Genomic DNA, 7,114 nt, shown 5'->3' on the forward strand with positions numbered 1-7,114 from the left:
TAAAAACTCTTGTTATGGGCAGAAACCAGCCTAATTAGTAATAACATGACTATCTGTTCTTGCCACATTTTGGGGTGAGTCATTAAGAGAAATGTCATAGAAAAGAGGATGTACCTAGGACCAATGTGGCCATCTCTCAAGCTGGATGTAAAAACATGAATTTAGATTTCAACAGAGCATTGTTCTTTACAAATTTTCCCTTGTGAGAAATTTCCCCAGTCTCATCTTGTTTTGTCCTTAAGAGTCTGGTCTGGAAGTGACCTTCTCTCTAAAAATTCTGTCTGCCAGGAATTGAAAATTTGTCAGGTCTGCAGCAGAGGAAGCCAGCCATATACAGTTAGAGGCCTGAGAAATAAGATACACCAAGAACATAGTCAATGAATAATGTCTAGACTCTCAGAGGTCTGTCTTCTAAGTTGTATACGTTCTGTGTCAGATTGCTGCTCTTTTTTTTTTTAATATTTTACTGAAAAGTTTTTATTGGTCTTTTGGGTAGAAGTGGGAATTTATTTTCCAGGAAGCATGCTTCTGCAGGAACCAGTGCATGGCCTCTTCCTTGCTGATTCTGTTTCTGTGTTTAGCCACAATGCAGGCTGTCCTGTGCTTTTTGTCTGTGATGGTGAAACCTGGCCTACCCAAAACCACATAGAAATCCAGACTGTAGATACCAATGCTTGGGTTATATTTGATCTGCAGACTGATGTGCTCCTGATCTCCAAATGATAGATTCTAGTACTGCAGAAGTTGTTTCTGTTAACTCAAACACAGGCACCTTTAGACCTTTCTAGAGGATTTCCTCTGCCTTGACCCCATGGAATGTACAGTGGACAGCAAGCTTTTCATTTCTGTTGATGCCAAAGGATCTGATGCTTTATCTGGCTTTGGAGAACACAGGGGTCTAGCCTGTGAGCTGTCCCAGCACCTTGGCTGCCAGAGTCAGTCTGTCTCCACTCTCTCCCAACCCACAGATGCTGAGGCAGAGCTTGTGGCTGGGAAGTTCCCACATGGGGTTCTCCTTTTCACCTTGATCCTGTGCCATGATGGAGAACAGGAAGAGCCAGATTACTGCTGTGTATTCAAACTATGGTTCTAATTCTTGCACTTATCTTTAAAAATGGTATCATATCACCAAAGACACTTGAGAATTAAATGGCCCTTTGGGAATCTTCCAATATGAACAAAATATTCATTTGAGAACTACCAATAAGGAAAGAGAAGGGGTGTAAAATTCCAAACAGCCAATGATCTGCATTTTTATATGAAAGTTCTTAAAAAAATTCAGATTCCAGATTGTTTCAGTGAAATATATATTATAAAATTATAAATATATAAAGTTTTATATCCCCCTACACTACCCAAATCACAACTTGAAGAACACAATGGTCTTTATTAGTGGCTAACATTCCATAACCCTCTTTATAACCCATTTTCTTTTCATTTTCTCAGACCAGAAACATCTACAGCTTAATTGCTTAAAGTTGATCCTTCTTTGAAACAGGCAACAGCCTCATGGTTGATTTTAAGCCCTGGTCTCATTCTGTGCTGAAAACTATTATCTCAGAATTTTTAAAATTCTGAAAATATATAATTCAACACTTCCAAATCTATAACAATTAGTTCATATCCTAATAGCAATCTCAGATTTCTTTTAAAAAGGTGTACGAAAATAGAGTGGGAAGACTCTGAGGGTGATTTATAAGACTACAAATTGCATAGAACACCAGGCAGATTTGAATAATCTGATGTTGGACAACATCTTTTGAAGGTTTTACCCAGAGTCACTTTCATAAAAATAGATTGAACTTTAATTCATTCCTGCAGGTAAGAAAAAAAATGAATCCACTGGAAACTTCTGGAATAAGTTAACAACACTACACAGCATTTAGGAGTAGATTTTGAAGCAGATGTGACATTGTCTTTCTTTTCACTTTTTATGATCAGCCTTAAGCCACAACTAAATGGATTTAATCTGCAGGCTAAAACTAGACTGGTAAATGGCCCGACTGCCAGATCCTTAACTTCTCATTGGACATTTTAAAAGAGCCTTAGAACAAAAACAGACCCCATCCATTAAGCTTCTGAGGAGGGAATATTCTGATAAAGACACCTGAGGATACTGTAAGCAACAAGGACATTAGATAAATAGTCGTGCTGTGCTGGCTAAGAATCTCGTGGACTAAAATAAAGTTGGTGACCAGTAAAACTACTCCAAGAAGATATTGAGAACTTTATTTCTTATTTTTCTTTACTGTCACCCAGATTCCCTTGCTATGAGTTATTTTAATAAACCAGAAATGACTTTTTAGACAGTAACATCACAACATGCCAGGCAATCAAAAATCTAATACCTCTTCTGGTTCTGGAAAATATGGAGTAGATGCATTTATTTCTATCTCTTCAACCAAGTAAAGCTAAAACCCCTGGATGTTATATATAAAACCAGTAAGAAGAGACTGTTAATGGCAAGAAGAAGAAGGCAGATTGACTAGAAAGCCTGAAATGTGAAGAACAACATACTGGTGAGTCTGTTGTGTTTTCTTTTTGCCTCCTATATATTTCTGACTGCTGAAGAAGCCCACAACTAGAAGTTCCAATTGGCACCAAAAAAAAAAAAAAAAATTTCAGGAAAAGTTTGTTCTCTCCTGCCAAAGAACCATATAAGCAACAGCCTAGAAATACAGAAAAATGTTATAATTAACACCTACTCCAACAAAAACATTGAGAAACACACACACACACATAAAAGGAAGGTGGAGTGAAGAGTCTAGACTTCACTTTCACTCATAGTAATGAGAAACCTCCCTCTTCCCCACTGAGGTGATGTCAGTGGAGGCTGAGAGGATAGCCCAATTTACCAATGCCCAGTGGTGACTGATATTTTTCTCGGTAATTGTTCGATTTATTTGCATTTTATATTGCTTACCTAATATTTTTCCAATGTCTCCTGTTTTCAGTTCTAATATTTATTTATATCATATATGTATATAATATATATTATATAATATATATATATTTTGCCAGAAATTTGCTTTATATCAAATCATTTCTAGATACAGTTTTGATTATTTTGATCTCTATGTAATTATTTTGTTTTCCACATTCACTCATATTTTGTCTTATACATACTTAATAGTTTTTAGATTCATAAACATTTTACTCTGACTTAATGAACTGAATTAAGCATTAGTTAGGAATATGTTTAGAGATAACAGTAAAACCCATATAATAAGCCATATGATAACTAAATAGGACTTCAGTTTTCTCTTATTCTCAAAAAGACTGGAGATAAAGGAGGTTATGTAATCAAGATGGTAACGTAGATTGGTTCCAACCTCAGTCTCTCTCACAAGCAGAACAACTAGCAACTATGCATAGACAAGATGCCATTTTGAAAACCCCATCCCCAGGGATGGGGATGAAACATCCTCCTGGACCACAAAGACTGAGAAGGACCACATTAGAAGGTTAAGAGGAGCAGAGCAGCTGTACTTGGACCACATCACTGCTCCCCCAGGCTGGCAGAGTACTGCACTGAGAGGCCCTCCCCCACCCCAGCCTATGGTTTCTCTAGTGGGTAAAGAGAGCCCAAGGTGGATATGTAGGCCCCCAGCATTGTGAGATGCTTCCTGGGAGACCACTTGGGTCTTGCCTCATGGTGATCACCGGGGAAATCTGGGACTAGCCCATGGGAGATCAGTTAGAGATGGAGAAGGTGGTGGAGCTTACAGCAATTACCCAGATCTTAGAGGACCAAGTTCCTGTTTGCAGCTGTGTCCAAGCAGAGACCCTCACCAGAGGTTCCCAGAAGTGAGATTGCTGGATCACATGATAGTTCTTTTTTTAATTTTTTGTACAATCTTCGTACTGTTTTCTACAGCTGCTGTATCCCACCAATTAATGGGTTCCAATTTCTCCACAACCTTGCCTACTCTTATTATCTTGAAAAAATCTTTTTAGGCCCACATGCTGAAATTTATTCTCCTTTTCCATACCTGGACCAGTGGAAGGGAATGCCTATCTTTTAATTGTTTTGCTGAAGGAAGGAAAGCCTCCCACTTAGGGGAAGATCCAGGTATAATTCCCCTTCCCAGATTTTATATCGAGAAGATTTCTCTTGTAATAAAACTTAGAAGAAGGAGGCCTGGGGCTTTCTGCTCTACCTCCCCATATTATCTTAGTGTTATAGACTCCTGGGTTTCTATTAGGGTGGGGGGAGGGGGGAGAGTTCACCTTATGAGACAAAAGAAGGGATGGCTAGGCACCCTCCTTTCTGTTTTTATCTAATAAAATGCTAACCTGAAACACACACGTGTATGTGAAGAATGGAATATTCAGCCATAAAAAGAAGGAAATTCTGCCATTCATGATAACATGGGTGGACCTTGAAGGCATTATGCTAAGTGAAATAAGTCAGACAGAGAAAGAAAAATACTGTATGATTTCACTTGCATATGGAATATAAAAAATCTAAACTTATGGAAACAGAGAGTAGATTGGTAATTGCCAGTCATACAGGGTAAAGTGGGCGGGGGGGGATGGGTGAATGTGGTCAAAGGATACAAACTTCAGTTATAAAATAAATAAATTCCAAGGTTGTAATATACAGTATGGTCACTATAGTTAACAATAGCATATAGTATATTTAAAATTACTAAGTTTAAATTGCTAAGTTAAAAGTTCTTAACATATACACAAAAAAAGTAACCATGTCAGCTGATGGATATATTAACTAACCTTATAATGGTAATCATTTCACAATATATACATATATCAACTCATCACATTGTATACCTTAAACTTACACAACAATATATATCAATTATATATATCAACAAAGATGGAAAAATTTAAATAATTAAGAAAAAAGACTGCTGAGGGTCATTTCAAGGCAAGTTGAATCCACAGTACTTCTTTTTCTTAAAAAAAGATTTTATTTATTTATTTGACAGAGAGAGAGAGAGAGAGCATAAGCAGGGGGAGGGGTAGAAGGAGAAGCAGGCTCCCCGCTGAGCAGGGAGCCTGATAGAGGCTCGATATCAGGACCCTGAGATCATGACCTGAGCTGAAGGCAGATGCTTAACCAACTGAGCCACCCAGGTGCCCCTGAATCCACAGTACTTCTATGTAGGCATGAATTCTATCCTCCAAATCACCCCATCCTCTAAAATAGATGTTAACACTAACTATTTCAGTAGTTCTATAGCCAATAAGAAGGAAGGCATCAGAAGAAATTAAGGATGCTTCCAAAATTTGCACAAAAATTTAAATATCAATGGTGAAAATACAGTCATATGTCTATGTCTAGTTATGGCTATCATAAACAGGTTTTCAGGTAGAAAATGTAGTCTCTAGGCTGAAGGTCATATACCAAGCTAAAAATCAGTAATTATATTACGAAGAAGGGTAGAGAGGTATTTGTGTGACTTTACATCCTGTGCTAAAAATACTTACCGAATGATTGTCAGTCCATTTTCTGGTATAATATCTGCATTGAAGTTCATGTTGTAGGCTGAATTGTGTTGCTCACCAATATTTATACATTGAAATCCTAACTCCCAGTACCTCAGAATGTAAATGTGTTTGGACCCAAAAAGATATTTAAAGAGGTAATAAAGTTAAAAATCAGGTTTTTCAGGGTGGGCCTCTATCCTATCTGACTGGTGTCCTTATAAGAAGATTAGGACACAGGTGTAGATACACGCCCTCAGGGAAAAGACACAGCCAGAAGGAAAGCATCTGCAAGCCAAGGAGAGAGGCTTCACCACACCTGCCAACACTTTATAACTTCTAGCCTCAAGAACTGTACTTTGTTTAAATGTTTTCAAAGAAATAAGATGCTTAACAGTATTAAAAAGTTATAAATTTTTGTAAAGTTCATTATTCCTTTAAATTATTTTGAGCATGTGATTATCTCTAACTTTCTCTTTGCTTTGTTTCCACATTATAGTATTTTGTTTCTTTTTAACAAGCCCAAATTAGAAGGGCATCTTGCAAATTGACATGGTACAAAATTGATTTTTCTGTTGTAATTTACAGTTGTTTCCAAAGTATTCAGTTGTTTGTGGTGAATAAATCATCACACTTATCTTAACTAAAGCATTTGGACAATGCAGCTCCTGTTGTTGCAATTGATTACTTTAGTGTCTCAACTAAAAAAGGTATCTATGATTTCACACATTTCTGCCTCACAATCTTTTAGGAATGACAATTTTTACCAGTAGAGCTTTTGGAAGAACTCTTTTCTAAGATGTTAAAAATCTAACATTTGTTGAATAATGGTAAGGAAATGACTCTGAATATTTCAGACAAAGAGAAGGAAGAGACAGTGTAACGTACCCGAAGAAGAAATGTGTTGGTAATGTTTGAGGAAAAGCAAGGAGACAAATGAGCAAACATTGAGGTATTTATTTAAATTTTCCAAAATATTATGTAAGTTTAAGGTGTACAACATAGTGATTTTATATACATATATATGTATGGAAAATGATTACCACAATAAGGTTAGTTAACACATCCATCATAGCTATTTTATTTTTATTTTATTTTTATTTTTTTGGTCAAAGGATACAAGCTTCTTGTTATAAGATCAATAGGGTCTGGGAATATAATGTACAACATGGTGACTATAGTTAACAATACTCTATTGAATAGGTGAAAGCTGCTAAAGAGAGTAAATTTTAAAGGTTCTCATCACACACACAAATATATATATTTTAACTGAATTTCTGAGTAGAAATCCCTGATTTTCTTTAGAAATCAGGGGCACCTGTGTGGCTCAGTAGGTTAAGCTTCTGCCTTTAGCTCAGGTCATGATCCCAGGGTCCTGGGATCTAGCCCTGCATTGGGGCTTTCTGCTCAGCGGGGAGCCTGCTTCTCCCTCTCCCTCTGCCTGCCCCTCATGCTGCTTGTGTTCTCTCTCTCTATCAAATAAATAAATAAAATCTTAAAAAAACACAAAAATGTAAAATCAAAATAATATAAGCCTCCTCTTTCATTAAGGAAAATACTTTAATAATGTGAATATTACTTTAAAATAAATGTTTCTTTTTTTTAAATTTTTTTATTCTTATGTTAATCCCCATACATTACATCATTAGTTTTAGAAGTAGTGTTC

The 7,114-nt window shown here is 36.6% G+C and overlaps 1 pseudogene; it reads right to left on the reverse strand.

The window, feature by feature from the left end:
• Window positions 1–477: 477 nt before the first annotated feature.
• Window positions 478–1,039, reverse strand: LOC110591704 (annotated as a pseudogene).
• Between the last annotated feature and the right edge of the window lie 6,075 nt (window positions 1,040–7,114).

The sequence above is a fragment of the Neomonachus schauinslandi genome, chromosome 1 (genome assembly GCF_002201575.2).
Source record: "Neomonachus schauinslandi chromosome 1, ASM220157v2, whole genome shotgun sequence".
NCBI classification, from domain to species: Eukaryota; Metazoa; Chordata; class Mammalia; order Carnivora; family Phocidae; genus Neomonachus; species Neomonachus schauinslandi.